The 16,240-nt window shown below is 36.0% G+C and overlaps 1 protein-coding gene across 9 annotated transcripts in view; it reads right to left on the reverse strand.

Moving 5' to 3' along the window:
* Positions 1-16,240, reverse strand: part of DLG2 (discs large MAGUK scaffold protein 2) — a 2,253,656-nt gene that overhangs the window by 1,501,366 nt on the left and 736,050 nt on the right. The gene's annotated exons all lie outside the window — the stretch shown is intronic.

The raw sequence follows: 16,240 nt of genomic DNA on the forward strand, positions 1-16,240 counted from the left end.
GTGAATTATGCCCAGACTTTAGACTTGAAAATTAGTACTAGGACTACTACAGTGAAATACAATGCTAGATATGGCCGCAGCAGCCACTACTTCCAGGCCAGTCTCTGCAGACAAAGCTTCAGAACCCCGAGCCAGGTAGCCAAAGGGCTGCCTCCACCATTACTATCCCAATTTGACTCTAGCCTATTGGAAGTGCAAGAAAGCGAGCACAGGACTTGACCTTGATGATCAGTGCTAGGACAACTGTGGTGACTCAGCAGCAGAAAAAGCCAGAAAGGCTCCTTTTGCAAGCTTAGTACTTGCAGGTGGAGACTCTAGACCTGACCCATCATAAGGCAGAGACCTGATGGAATAGACTGTGTCAGCCTGCCTTACCATCAGACACACATGGGACTGGTGTTCATTTACAAGATAGTGCAAGACCCTGTGCTTGCAAGATTTAGATTTAACTCAGTTTAGTGTCAGCCTAGGTAACCAAGAGGCTGCCTTCATCACCCTTCCAACTCTGGGCAGAAGCAAGGAACAAGACTCCAGCCCCTGAAGTGGGACATGGAAGTGAGTACAGGTCTATATCTTGTAACTCAGTGATGAGTTGTTAAACACCCACACTGAGGGGCCGGTGCCGTGGCTCACTAGGCTAATCCTCCGCCTTGTGGCGCTGGCACACCGGGTTCTAGTCCCGGTCGGGGCACCGGATTCTGTCCCAGTTGCCCCTCTCCAGGCTAGCTCTCTGCTGTGGCCAGGGAGTGCAGTGGAGGATGGCCCAAGAGCTTAGGCCCTGCACCCCATGGGAGACCAGGATAAGTACCTGGCTCCTGCCATCAGATCAGCGCGGTGCGCCAGCCATGGCAGCCATTGGAGGGTGAACCAACGGCAAAGGAAGACCTTTCTCTCTGTCTCTCTCTCTCACTGTCCACTCTGCCTGGGGAAAAAAAAAAGCCCACACTGAGAAGATTTCAATGGCCTCTGTCCCCAAGCCAGAGACTCTAGACTTGCCCTGGTGGTAAATGGAGACCTGCGACGCTTGTTGATTGGACTTATATCTCAACCAGCAGCATTTGTGGCTCATTTCACCAGCCTCAGACCATCAATCTACATTAGTAACAGGTCTCCAACAGAAGCACAGGCCTTTGCCATACCCCTATGCTGTTTTGGTTTTAATGGACTGTGTTGCTTTGAGCTTGATGGACTGTGTGACCTACTATTTTAGAGCTTGTACTCATATGATTGCCCACTCTATTCTTTCCTTAGTGCTAGGTAGCCTAACATGGAGACAATAGTGCCTTCTAGTAATAAGAAATGGTAGATGAGTGAAAATACATTTCATAGGAACCTTTTGCTGGCAGCACAGGGATCTGTCTGCCCCTGTGAGACTTTGGGCTATAGTTACTAAGACTCAATCATGTCCCCATGTGCTCTTCTGGGACTCCAGGCTGGCACTCCTATGGCCTCAGCCACACCAAACTGAGGGTTAGTGCACCCAAAATTCTGGCCCCACCCCAACGGCTGCTATCAAGATACATGTACCTCTGTTGAGACTAAGAGAAGTGTCTCACACCACCACTGCTGCTGCCATTGATTAAAGAAGAATTTATAGGGAGACTACATTATAGTACCCAACTGTAATGAAAGCTAAGGAGCCTAATAAACTAAAACCCAAAAATCTTACAGAAAAAGCCATTTATCAAAAAAGTCGCCCTTTGAAAATAATACAGACGTTGATTCTTCTGATGCAAAAAGCTCAATATAGGGCCTCAAGAAGTATGAAAAAGCAAGGTAATGTGATAACCCCAAAAGACATGATGACACTTATTAACAGACTAAAAGAAAAAAAGGCTGGCCAAATTTCTGATAAAGAATTCAAGGGAACAATTATAAGAATATTCAAAGACATACAAGAGAATACAGTTTAATGAAATTAGAAAAAGAATGAATAATACAAATGAGTAATTTGACAGAGATAGAGATTTTGAAACACAACCTAATAGAAATCTTGGAAATGAATATATAGATAGTTGAAAGCCTAAACAAACCAGATCATGCAGAAGGAAGACACTCTTATCTTGAAACAGATCTTTTGAGACATCTTGATCAGACAATGGCATAATAACTGAAAACTTCACCTATCTTGTGAAATAATGGATATTCAATACAAGCTGTCTATAGAATCCTAAAGAAGCATGACCAACAAGATGCTCAGTGCAATACGTATAGTCCAACTATCCAAAGGATGACACGAAGAGAATTCTAAAACTCATAAGAGAAATGTTTTAAGTAATATTTAAATGAACCATATTAGAGTAACAGCAGAATTCTCATCAAAAGTCATAACAGGCCAATAGGAAATGGAATGGCATATTTTAAAGTCTGAAAGGGAAAACAAATAAACAAATAAACCCTTACAAACAAGAATACTAAACCCAGCAAAGCTATCTTTCATAAATGAAGAAGAAATAAAAAATTTCCAGGACAATCAAACTCTGGCTTTCCATAAGATGCTTAAGGAAGTCCTACATCTACAGGCAAAGGAAAGAAACCTACTATCATGAAGATTCATACAAGTAAACTCACAAGAGCAGATATATAAAAAAGAAATAAAAAAGAATTCAATTTATCAATACAGGAAATCACTAAAGCACAAATATGAACAACAATACAGGAAGAAAAGAACAATGTGTATTCAAAAACTAACAAAAGGTAATTAACAAATCGTAGCAGTCTTTACTTACCAATAAAAGACCTGAATGTAAATGGACTAAATTCTCCAAATCAAAGCTGTAGATAGGTTAACAGATTTAAAAAGCAAAACAAAAAACAAAAAAATCAAAGCCCAATGATATGCTGCCAACAAAAACTCACTTTTCAATAAAGACACAAATAAGCTGAAAGTGAAGGTATGCAAAAGGAATTTATAAGCAAATGAAAACCATAAGCAAGCAGGAACAGCTATACTCATATTCATGGATTTTGAAGTTTTGTACAAAAATAAACTTATTTTTTATCTCATTCTCCATGACATTAAAAAAAAATTGTTATATCAGCCAAAACAGATTCAAAGACAAAAATTATAAAAAGAAACAAAGTCACCATGTAATGATAAGAGGTCAATTAAACAGGAAATAAAATGACTGTAAATTTATATACACCTAATTCCAGAGTACCCTGCATTATATTTGTTTGAAATAAGCATTAGATCTAAAGGGAGAGATAAGTTCCAATACAATAATCGTGGGAAATTTCAACACTCCATTTTCAGCAATGGACAGATTACCCAGACAAAAACTATCAACAAAGAAACATCACAGTTAAATTATATTACGCTTTAAGGGGGTCTACAGAACATTTCATCGAATAGCTTCAGAATATATATTTTTTATCAGTACATAAAACATTATCTATAACACAGCCTCAATTAAGCCACAAAATGTCTTAATAAATTAAAAAACATCAAAATCAATTCATACCTTTTTGATTATAATGGAAGAAAGTCAGAAATCATTAACAAAAGAAACTCTAGGACTTATACAAATATATGGAGACTTAACTCATGCTTCTGAATAACCAATAAGTCACTGAATAAATCAAAAAGAAATTTAAAAATATTATGAAACAAATAAAATGCAAACACAATATACCAAAACTTATAGATTATAGCAAAGGCCTAGAAGCAGTTTACAGCAATAAGCTCCTGCATCAAAAAAGAAAAGAAAAAATATTAGATAAACAATCCAAGATACATCTCAAAGACATGGAAAAGTAAAAACAAAACAAACACAAAGTTAGTAGAAGTAAAAAAAATGATGCAAATTAGAATAAAAAGAAATAAAATAGAGGTTTAAAAATTACAAGATAATGAAAAATGTTCATTTTTGGAAAAAAATTTATTAATAATCCAGTAAAAATAAGGAACCAAAGAAATAACATTAAACATTTATAAGGATAAGAACTAATACAACAGCAATACAAAGAATCATTAGATGCCATTCTGAACAATTTAATGCCACAAACTGGAAAGCTTTGGAAACAATGGATGAATCATGTAACTTGGAAAAATTGAACCATGAAGATATAAAAACCCTGAACAGAAAAATAATGAATATTGATACTGAATCCGTAATAAAAATTTTTCCAACAAAGAAAAGCCCATGCCAAGACTGCTTAAGTTCTGAATTCTACCAAAATTTAGGTAAGAATAATAAATTTTTTCAAACTATTTCAAAAAACTGAAAGAGATAGAACATTTCTAAATTAATTCAATAATGCCAGCATTAATGTACCAAAATCAAACAAGGCCATACTGAAAAAAAAAAAAAACTGGACTAATCTTTCTGATGAAAATAGATTTAAAAATTCTAAACAAAAGTAGCAAATCATGTCTAACAGCACATCATAAAGATTATTCACCAAATTCAAGTGGGATTTATCCAAGGGATGAAGAGAAGGTTTAACATATGCAAATCAATAAATGTAACACAACATAGAAACAGAATGAAAGCTATAAATACACAAGTATGATCATTACAATAGACTCAGAAAAAGTATTTTATAAAATTCAACATTCATTCATGATAAAAATCCTGAACAAAATAATTATAGAAAGATAATAAACATTAAATATGACAAATCCACTGGCAACATCATACCAGGTGGAGAAATGCTGAAAACATTTCCTTTGATGTCCACTCTCATGGATTTTATTTAATATTTTACTGGAATCTTTTAAAATAATTTAAAGAATATTCTCTCTCTCCCCACCCCCCTAAAACTTATATGAGGTATGTGAGGTTATCACATGGAGACTAGCAGCTCATGTAAGGTATGGTGATGACTTGAATTAAACTAATAGCAAGAGAGATAAAATGAAAATACAACATCCAATAAATATTTAAAAGTCTAAAATTGATTATGGAAATGTGGTAAGTGAGAAAGATGTCATTGTAGTTAGCATGATCAAATGTCAAATGGCAGGGCCAACCCCTGAGATGGAAAACATTGGAGGGGCATTATCAATGATAAAAACAAACTCACATTTGAAGATTTTGTTTTTAAGGTTTATTTATTTGTTTTCATCTACTTGAAAGGAAGGACAAGAGAGCAAGTGAGGGAGATGTCGTACATCTGCTGGTTCACTCCCCAGATGCCTGCAAAAACCAGGGCTGGGCCAGGTAGAAACTTCACCTGGATTTCCTACATGTGTGGCAGGGGACTAGGCACTTCATCCTTCATTTACTGCCTTCCAGAATACATTATTAGAAAGCTGGATTGGAAGCACAGGAGCTGAGACTCGAATTGGCATACTGATATGGAATACAGGCGCCTATAGCAGTGGCTTAATTAACTATGCCAGCACAATTGCCTTGTGAGACAACATCAAAATGTTGGCAAGGCATTCAATATGCAGGTCAGGTGTTTTGATAGAACATAGAAATTTGAAGTAGCTGGTAAATAAATGATAACTAATTCACAGAAATAAACGAGACCACATCGGAAGAAGATTTAGAATATGAGTACTGAACATCTCAGTTGTAGGGAGGATACAGCTTGTATACATGACTAAATGGCATATTAGTGTTCCAGATCTTTGGCCCCAAAATAAATTTTATGTTCTGGAAAAAACCCAAATACTATAGATGATACTTTGTCAACTGTGAACATCAAGGTCTTACCTTCTTTCACCACATGGTCACATGGTGCTTCCCATTCCATAATTATCTTTTTTTTTTTTTTTTGCTATTATTACCTCTCATCATCACTAAGGGAGAAGATAATTTACTTTCTCTCATTATTGTTCTCATACAGTATCTAAAAGAGGAAACAAACAGACCTCAATAAAAGTAGAAGAAAAGTCATATTTCCTTTTCCTTTTCACTTCCAAATTCATGAGTTTTTTTATTCCTTGACACTTTCAGAATTCTCTATTTTAGATGAAGTCTTTTAAAATGAGGCAAGAAACTTGCCCAGAACACATAGCTAATCTAAATAGCTCTTTTTAATACAACAAGCTGCCATGTCATTATGCTGGCTGATAAGAAAATAAATTGTACTCAGTCATCATGGAGATGGAAGATCTTTTCTAAAAGAAAAATAAGCCAATTGAGCTCATGGGTCATGATTTTCTACAGGGATTTAGAAGAATACATGATAATCTATTGAATGATGCATTCACTATGCTAAAGCCTGATATTTGCCACTCAATGACAGAGTAAGAATTAGAATTCCAGTTTTTCCAGAGATCAGAGGCAAAAATCAGTGTGTTGTTGTGAGGCAGAATTATACTTGTAAATATGAAATTGCAAAATCTTCCCTGTTAATCAGCAGGAATGTACAGTTTCTCACAAAATAATGAGAATGAATCCTCTGCAAAACAAGTTATACTTGTCCTCCCTTGGGCTATATGTCTGATTTCCCTAGCTTTTCAGAAAATATCTGTAATAGCCATGGACTTCTTTGGGCATCATTTAGTCATTATAATGGCTATAAGTCAATTAGAAAGTATAAACCGATCCCTTCATGACTCCAGAACACACCTAGTGCCTCATAAATGTCATGAAGCTTCTAGTTCCATAGTAGACTACTCAAAATACCAAATACCAGGTAACCAAAAAATATAGTATCATATATTTGATACTATGAGCTATTACAAAACATAAGATAACTGCTGGCTTCCAGAAATACATAACTTTTTGATAGCTCAAGATAGTTTTACATGACAAAACAATAGGTACAAAGGGCATTTAAGCTTATGTATTCAAGACACAGCAGTTAGTAAGGGCACATAGGAGGAGAGGGGTTTTTTTTTGTAATTTTATTTAAGGTATATAAATTTCATGTAGTTCATGTATATGGATTCAGGAATAGTTCCTACCTTACCTTCCTTCCTGCCCACACTCCCACACTTCTTCCTTCTCCCTCTCCTATTCCCAGTCTTAATTTTTACAATCTATTTTCAGTTTACTTTATACTCATAAGATTAACCCTACACTAAGTAAAGGGTTCAACAGAGTATGAAAAAAAAAAACAAAACTGTTCTTCAACAGTCGAGATAAGGGCTTCAAACAGTCATCAAATCTCAAAATGTTGATTTCATATTCATTACCTTTTAGGTACTCTATTATCACAGATCAGGGAAAACTGTGTGTGTGTGTGTGCTTTCTAATTATGAATATGTCAAAAGACAGGGTTAGGGAACATATATATTTCTAATATGATTAGGAAAATACAATATGGTTTTGATATTATAGAAGGCAGGAGGGCAGGCATGGCGTTGCAAAAGAAGCTGCTGCTTGGGATGCCCACATCCTATATCTATCTGAATGCTAGTTCATGACCTGGTCACTTCACTTTTGACTAGCCCCTTGCTAATGTGCCTGGGAGGTAGCAGGTAATGACGCAAGTACTTGAGTCCCTGCCAGTCATGTGGGAGACCTGGATGGAGTTCCTGGCTCCTGGCCCAGCCGCAGCTGTTGTAGTTATTTGAATAGTTAACCAGACAATTGAAGACCTCTCTCTTTGTCTGTCTCTCCTGCTCTCTACGTTTCAAATAAATCTTAAACAAAGAAGGCAGAGAGTAAGTCTCTCTGTGTGTAGCAGAAAGTACTGGATTTTAAGGCTAGAAGGTCAATTGTCAGTCACTGTTATTATTATTCCTACAACTGAATGACTGTGTCTCAGATTCTTTTCTGTCATCTACAATAAGCAATGAACGACCACTTTCCATTGACTACAAAGTATTAAATCTATGAAGTTTACAAAATATTTTTATTAAAATATTTTAAAAAATATCAGGCCCCTCTATTTCTAACTTATTCCTTGTAGCAGTGAATTCTGGTACTCAAATAGACAAAAACATAGCCTAACATAATATATACTAACATGTCTCTAGAAATATTTCAAATCAATGACAACCTAGAAAAATAGCAAACTTCTTTTAACAAACATATTAAAAATAACAATACCATAAAGTGTTTTTTTAAAAAAGCACAAGAATCATACTATGACTCACTTGGGACAAAGAAACAGTGTAGCAGTTATAGTGAATAAGAATGAATGAAGATGCCAAGTGCAGGAGAAATAAATCACCAGGAGGCTACATGAGGACAACCTGAAGCCTAACTAAGGAAACAGGCAAGAAAAAGTCAGCAGAGGGCAAAACAGGCTCACCTCTACCTACAAAACAGAAACAGCTTCAGTAGAATTGAGAGCTCCCTCTAAACATCAATCACTTCCAGCTGGGAATCCCTATGGACACATGGTCATTAAAGTACCCAGTCATCCTGGTGGCTTATTTCAGAACCCCTTCCTGTGTCAGTCAGCCATCTGCCCAAAAATCAAATGGAACACAAGTTTAGAGCAAAACCAGCCTGAGACAAGGTTACTTTGTCCTCAATTTTTTTGAAGGACATGTTTTCTACCTTTCTATTTAGCATATATATAAAATGATTAAAGGGTATGTGTATTGCCTTGCTGTTACTTATATTTATGAGAAAATTTATTGAACAAATGAATGGTATTATATAAACCTTATCTCCTATGTAATAGGCAAGACATTCAAGAAGCTTAGGACATGGGCAAAGCTCAAGTTTTAAGTTTAACCTTCTTATGTATAGTATTTAAGAGTGTTCAGAATGTTTGATGTACTCCTATTGGTTGAGTGTGAGGATAGTGCACATAAAAAATCCATATGGTTCATACTCCTTTAATAATTTACTATCTTTGGATTTGCATTGTGAAATAATTAAAGAAATGAATCATTTATCCATTCAGCAAACATTTGTTGAGCACCTACCACTAAGCAAAGCACATTCTAGTATTAGAGTTACAAAGATATAAAAATCTAATGGAGTTTACATTTTATTAAGCCAGATGTAATGATATATAATAGTATGAGGAATGTAACAACACTTTAAAAATAAAAGCGCAACACACTTGAAGTATAGAATTTGTCACCCTATCTTCCATCTAACCTAGTAGTGTTAGGGAATAAGTTGAGGACAACAAAAATTACAAAGTGTCTGTTGGTCAGACCTGGACATGAATGTGCCAGAACTGACCTTTTCCTTGACATTTGCAAAATCTGCTATTATCTTCTCTTGACAATAGGCTGTAAGACTTGGTTTTGAAAATAATCTAAGATGCATCTTTAGAAACTCAGATAAAATGAATGCTTATTCATTTCAGAAACCTTTGGCACTTCATTTTTTCTAACAAAAAATCCAGTTAAGGGTATTAAAAGAAAATAGTTCAATTTTTTCTTATCTTGCATTTTGGAATATGAAAGCATTTCTAACAATAATTTGCAGGTATAATTTCAGATTTTTGGTATATCATTTTTTCTGGAGGATCTTGTTTGAAGACACTATTTCAATAAAAATATAGATAAAAAGTGTGATGCTAGGGTTTTTTTTAATAAACAGTTTTTGGTTTATGTTTTTAATTTCTTTGATTTTATTTGAAAGGCAGAGTGACAGAGAGAAGCTGAGAGAAAGACAGAGATCTTTCATACTCTGAATCACCCTCCAAATGACCACAACAGCCAGGCTGCCCAGATTAATCCAGGAGCTAGAAATCAAAGTATCCCACATTGGTGGCAAGGACCAAAGTACTTAGGCCATGGCCCACTGACTCCCTCCTGCACATCAGCAGAAATCTGGAACTGAAAGAAGGAACCCAGACTCAAACAAGGAATTCTGACATGGGAAACAGGTGTCCCACATGCTGTACTATATCACTATACTCAATCACTATACTCTAACCGTGAAGTTAGGTTTTTCAAGTTTTACATTGAATAGATTTACTTATACTGAACTCTTTAATGCATTTTAAAAAAAAGTCCTGTTCTAAGGATAGGCATTTCACTTAGCAATTAAGATGCTGGGATCACATTCCACATTGGAATATCTGGGTTCACTATCTGGCTCGGACTCCTGACCCCAGCATCCTTAGAATGCAAACCCTAAGAGGCAGAGGTTGATGGCTTAGGCAGTTGGTTCCTGCCACCTTTATGGAATACCTGGTTTGAATTCCTGGTTCATGCCTTCAGTCTGGTCCAATGCTTGCCATTACAGGCATTTGGGGAGTGAACCAGTGGATGAGAACTCTCTGCTTTCTGTGTATCTGTTTCTCTCTAGGTGTATCTCTGTCACTTAAATAAATAAGTTGAAAATAAATAAATATATAAAATACCCATCTGGGAAACTTACGTAAAATGCACAATACATGTCAGATGGAATCCAAATCAGAAACTATATTTTTGTTTTTGGAATGGATGAAAATTGAATATATTATTTTATCTTTCTTTTTTAACCTAAAGTGAGATGAATGGAAACTAGAGTCTCCTAAAATAGATCAGTATGTGATGATAAATCTCAAATCCTTAATTAACTGACAGGTGTACAATTTGGTTGCTATTTCTGTTACTTTTCTCCATTATTCCTCCGATCCCCTGTGGTTTGAAAATTTTGATTTTCTATAGTTCTTTCTTGCCATCCCTAACCATACTTGGATACTTTATTAAAAATAGAAATTCACCCTATGCAAGTGATTAGATCCTTTATAAAAAATAAAGTAGCCATTTTATAGTTCCCCTCAGTTAAGAATCTTTTCTTTAAATTTTTCTTTATATAGATGCTGTGTTCTGTGAATGGGGCAACACTCTCCCACAATACAGCTGGGCAATAACATAAATGTTACTAATATTCATTTTTCTTACTTTGGTGGCTTCACTTTTGTAGCTGGAAACATTTAGGAAAACAGGTATTCTTAAGTCCACCTAACTCATGTTCTTAGGGGCAGCTTATTCAAGAAAGGAAAGGGGTACAATAAGAAAAATGTATTTCCTGAATTTCTTTTTGCCAAATATTCCTCTCTTCTCAAGCTGAAATTAAATAAGGGATACCATATCCTGATCATTGACTTGAGTCTGATGTAGATTGTTAGAACTGAAGATAACCTTTCTAAATGGCAAATCTAACTTAGCCCAAAACACGGTTTACAATTCAAGAGTCCCAGTGTTTCTTAATGGGGGTACTACTGACATTTTGGGCAGACAATCATATATGATTGCCTCATAACCTTGCTGAACACTTAGCATCTACTGGCTTCCTCTCACTGAAAGTGAATAGCTTTCCCCAGTCATCAGAGCAAACAGAGCATAACAAACATCTCTAAAAAGCACAATGGTGATGGTATTATCCCTGGCTATAAACCCCTGTGCAAGACAGACTGTGATCTAGTGATGGTGCCTGATAGAGATCAGGAAGGCAGAAGTAAGCAGTAATAAAGTAAGTGGAAGTGCCAGTTCCTGCAGGCCTATGCTTCTGATGGCTTTTCATGCTATCTTGGATGAGGACAGCCTAAAATGCTGTCCCGGATTGCTAAAAGTTTCCAAAACTCACACATACTCTATATTTTATTTCTTTAAAATTACATTTGCAAAAATGTATTTAAAAATATACACATGACTGAGTTAAATGAACTGTTCTCTATCCCAGGGGACTGTAATAATAATAATGACAACAACTACAACAAACACATTCTAACCTAATAATAATGAACTCTTCTCCTACAAGCCTGAAAGTGTCCACCAGTTGGAAGATTCTCACCACTGCTATTGTGTGTGTGTGTGTATGTGTGTATGTGTCCATCCTTAAAACTTACACTAGGAGAATAACATTGGCAAAATGTACAAAGAGGAATCAGAGAAAGACAGTATCCAGTGGTCCCGGATCCATAGAAATAAGAGAAATTCCTGCTTACTCTCCTGTTTCAGTGACCTGGAGTGATCTGAGATCAGACTGGAATTTGAAGCCTTACTTTTAAAATGTTTTTAGTAAATCCAATTCTTATTAACTATTGATGATATCTCTTAACCTGTATGATTAGAAGAAAACTACCAGTCCAAATACTTGATTCAACCCCTTCAGTGCTAAGATGATTATTTCTAACATCAAATACTTGGATAAATCACAGCTTATTCAAAATATGTAATACTTTATCCCTTTTAGTATTTTTTTTTGTTCTAGTACTATTGAAGTGTGTAATTAACACACAATTATTCTTAGTTGTTTAAATTTTAACTGAAAAGTGATCCCTGTTAAATATATGAGTGGGAATATGAGAGGGAGGAGATGTACAATTTGGGACATGCTCAATAGGACTTGCCCCACATGGTGGAGTTAGAAACGTGCCAGGGGATTCCAATACAATCCCATCAAGGTGGCATGTACCAATGCCATCTCACTAGTCAAAGTGATCAATTTCAGGTCACAATTGACCATAATGATAGGTCTAAGAGTCAAAGGGATCACACAAACAAGACTAGTGTCTGCTGATACTAACTGATAGAATCAAAAAGGGAGAAAACGATCCATCATGGGAAGCGGGATACACAGCAGACTCATAGAATGGCAGATGTCCTAAATAGCACTCTGGCCCCAGAATCAGCCCTTAAGGCATTCAGATATGGCTGAAGAGCCCATGAGAGTATTTCAGGCATGGAAAGCCAAGACACTCTGGAAAAATAAAAAGGAAGACCTAAATGAAAGATCTCTGTGCGTGAGATCCCAGTGGAAAGAATGGGGCCATCAAAGAAGGAGGTACCTTTCCCTGAAGGGAGGAGAGAACTTCCACTTTGACTATGACCCTGTCGGAATAAGATCAAAGTCGGCGAACTGAAAAGGCTTCCATAGCCTTGGCAACTCATGACTAGAGCCTAGGGAGATTACTGATGCCATAAACAAGAGTGTCAATTGTTAAATCAACAACAGGGTCACTGTGTACTTACTTCTCATGTGGGATCTGTCCTTAATGGGTTGTCCAACGTGAACTAATGCTATAACTAGTACTGAAACAGTATTTTACACTTTGTGTTTCTGTGTGGGTGCAAACTGATGAAATCTTTACTTAATATATACTAAATCAATCTTCTGTATATAAAGATAATTGAAAATGAATGTTGATGTGTATGGAATGGGAGAGGGAGCGGGAAATGGGATGGATGTGAGTGGGAGGGAAATTATGGGGGGGGGGAGGTCATTGTAATCCATAAACTGTACTTTGGAAATTTATACTTACTAAATAAAAAAATATATATAATGAATTGAAAAGACTGAGTTTTTCCCATTGAGCTTCTTATTTTGCTTCTTTTATTACACTCAGCAGCATGTGAGCAGAAATGAAGTGATGTAAAAATGGTCCGTGTCTCCAAAATGAATGCTGTGTATCTTCATGCTGGAGTATCTGTGTTCTCTGGGTTCTCTGTAAATCCTTTGGGCAGAATGTTTAAAGTTCACAGAAACAAGAGCACCATGAGACAACTTCTATGAAAACATGTATTCTCTGGCCCTTCTAATTATATATATAATTATATTTACCTAATATAGTCATCTTATTTTCATAACAATGGCATTTAGAGGATCACAAACTATTCATACACATGATACTCAGAATGATTTGTTCCACCCAAAGTCAAAATACAAACCAGATTAAAATACAAACATTCTTACTTTTCAGAGGAAAGTTAATATTATTATAGACAATTTTTGAAGAAAATGTTAATTTCAAGTGAAGCTATGGTCTGATATTAGTCATCGATATAAGTTATCTCAGTTAAGAATTTTTTGTTTAAGATTGGACTATTTTATCTTTAGCCTATCCAGTCTAAAATTGATGGGTTTGCCTCAAAATTTAAAAAAATGTTTAATTATAATTTATAAGCAGAATGTTAAAATATAAATGGGAAAGTGATATTTAGATTGAAGAAAAAGAAATTTAAATTTTTTAAAATTATGCATAAGCATCTTCAGACTTATGCAAGCATTTTAACTTTAAAGTCCTAAGGAAACTCAAAATCAGTGTAGAAATGGAAGGCCACTTAACATAACCATGATCAACAAATTTCTCTGACCACACAACTAATTTCATATTCATTTTCAATAATAGTTTTTAAAATGCTGAATTGAAGGCGGATAATAAAGTCAGTACTGCTTTTACAAGACTTTGTGATAATCCCAACCATCATTATTTACTAAATTGACACAGTAAAATGGAAAACATATCTGTTGGTGTTAAAAGGACCAGCACTATGGCAAATGTTTTTGAAATAGTGGAGGGCAAAAATTTTGTCTTAAATTACTTGAAAGGTTTTAAAAGAATAAAGGAAACAATGTAACGAACCATATTTTTAAAGCATTGAATGATATTCTAGCATGCACAAAAGCAAATAGTATGATGGCAATACAGAAAAATGTTTGATAGCATGAATATCACAGTCAGACGGACTCCACTTTATATACTGGTTCTCCATATTACTGGCTCTGAGATTTTGGGCAAAAAGTTCCATACAGTCTTGGTTTCCTTATCTGTAAAATGGAATTAAAAGCAATCTCATGGAATGAATGTGCAGAGCAATACTTGGCCCATTAAATACCGTTCCTTCTATTAGAAATGAAAGCCACCAGCATCATAACTTCAACATTTTGAAGATACAATGTTCCAGGGAAGGATTTAAAGTTCCATTGAACAGAAATATTTCCAAGTCACCAGAAGGTGGGAAGTATAACCACTGACAGAATGACTTAATAGTATTCAGAAGAGACAGGAAATGATGCTCCACTTGAAAATTCAAATCAACTCTGCAAATATTGATTGAGTGCCTACTATTCCCTAGGTATGGTGTTGGGTTCAAGAGATTGAAGGATTAAAACTACAGTCTTCTTCCTGTGGGGCTTATGGTAAGGGAGATAAACTCACAAACACATAAATCCCTTTGAGGAGTTTTAAAATTTGAGAGGCAACATCCTAACCAGGAAAGGTCAGGGAAGCACTGAATGATGTGTAATACTGAAATACAAACTGAGGTTAGCTGCAAGTGTATAAAAGCTTTTTATCATTAGTTTTGTCAACTGCCTTTGCCCTGATCCATATCTAAGGTGCTTCCTAGGAATATTTTGAAATTTCCCAGTCCTTCTGTAGCTTATATTTTATAATACAGGAACAATATGTATCTGTCTACTGACTAATTAAAAGACTAAATGAAAGAAGCTTTTTCTTTATTGTCTATCAATCCATTATGTCTGGAGAATTTAAGGGAATAAGAAAGATGGTTAAAGTTGTTTTTATTAAGGGAATGTTGCAGACCCTGTGCCTGCCTTAGAAAGCCCAATGGACAATGGCTATGCTGACTCTCAGACATCCTGTAGTCAGAAATGATTTGGGCCAACCATAGTCATAACTTGTGACATGGTTTGTATTTATATATTCTATGTTATGCGTTCTTTGTATACAATTAGAACATACTTAGTATAATGGAGAAGGATCCAAGCTACTTAATTTGCCAAGTACTTAAAACCTCAAGCAGTTTATAGAGAGGTGGAGGTGAAGTAATACAGGAAAAGTTAATAAGGACTAATTGACAAAAATATGTTTCTTTACTTGTCTTCACATGCAACCATGAAAAACATGGCTAAATTTCTTTTCTTTTCTTTTCTTTTCTTTTTTTTTTTTTTTTTTTTTTTTTGACAGGCAGAGTGGACAGTGAGAGAGAGAGACAGATAGAAAGGTCTTCCTTTGCCGTTGGTTCACCCTCCAATGGCCGCCACGGCCTGCGCACCGTGGCCGGCGCCGGCGCACCGCACTGATCCGATGGCAGGAGTCAGGTACTTATCCTGGTCTCCCATGGGGTGCAGGGCCCAAGAACTTGGGCCATCCTCCACTGTACTCCCTGGCCACAGCAGAGAGCTGGCCTGGAAGAGGGGCAACCGGGACAGAATCCGGCGCCCCGACCGGGACTAGAACCCAGTGTGCTGGCCCCACAAGGCGGAGGATTAGCCTAGTGAGCCGCGGCACCGGCAACATGGCTAAATTTCTAATGCAAAAGATTAACCATGATATTGCATAAATTTGGAATACATATTTCAAAATATAGCTTAGGCAAAATTAGTTTTTTAAAATCTATTAATCTTTAGGTGATCTCAAGCTTCTATCAAAAATAGTGCATGAACTCAGATTTTCATTCAGGTTTTAAAAAGGCCACACAATCCCAAGAATGCAACTAAACTGAAGAAAATAAATATCCTGTAAGGAAGAAGTACTAATGTAGACTAGAAACTATACAGTCTCTTTTTCTTTCAGTGTTTTCAGTTTTCTCTTTCAAAGTTAAATTCACTGTTTAGATTCTGCTATGAAAGACATACAAAACACCTTTGAAAAGATATGGAGGGGCCAGTGCTATGGCAGAGCTGGT

This window comes from Oryctolagus cuniculus, chromosome 1 (genome assembly GCF_051225735.1).
Source record: "Oryctolagus cuniculus isolate XC-2025 breed Fujian yellow rabbit chromosome 1, ASM5122573v1, whole genome shotgun sequence".
Taxonomy (NCBI): Eukaryota; Metazoa; Chordata; class Mammalia; order Lagomorpha; family Leporidae; genus Oryctolagus; species Oryctolagus cuniculus.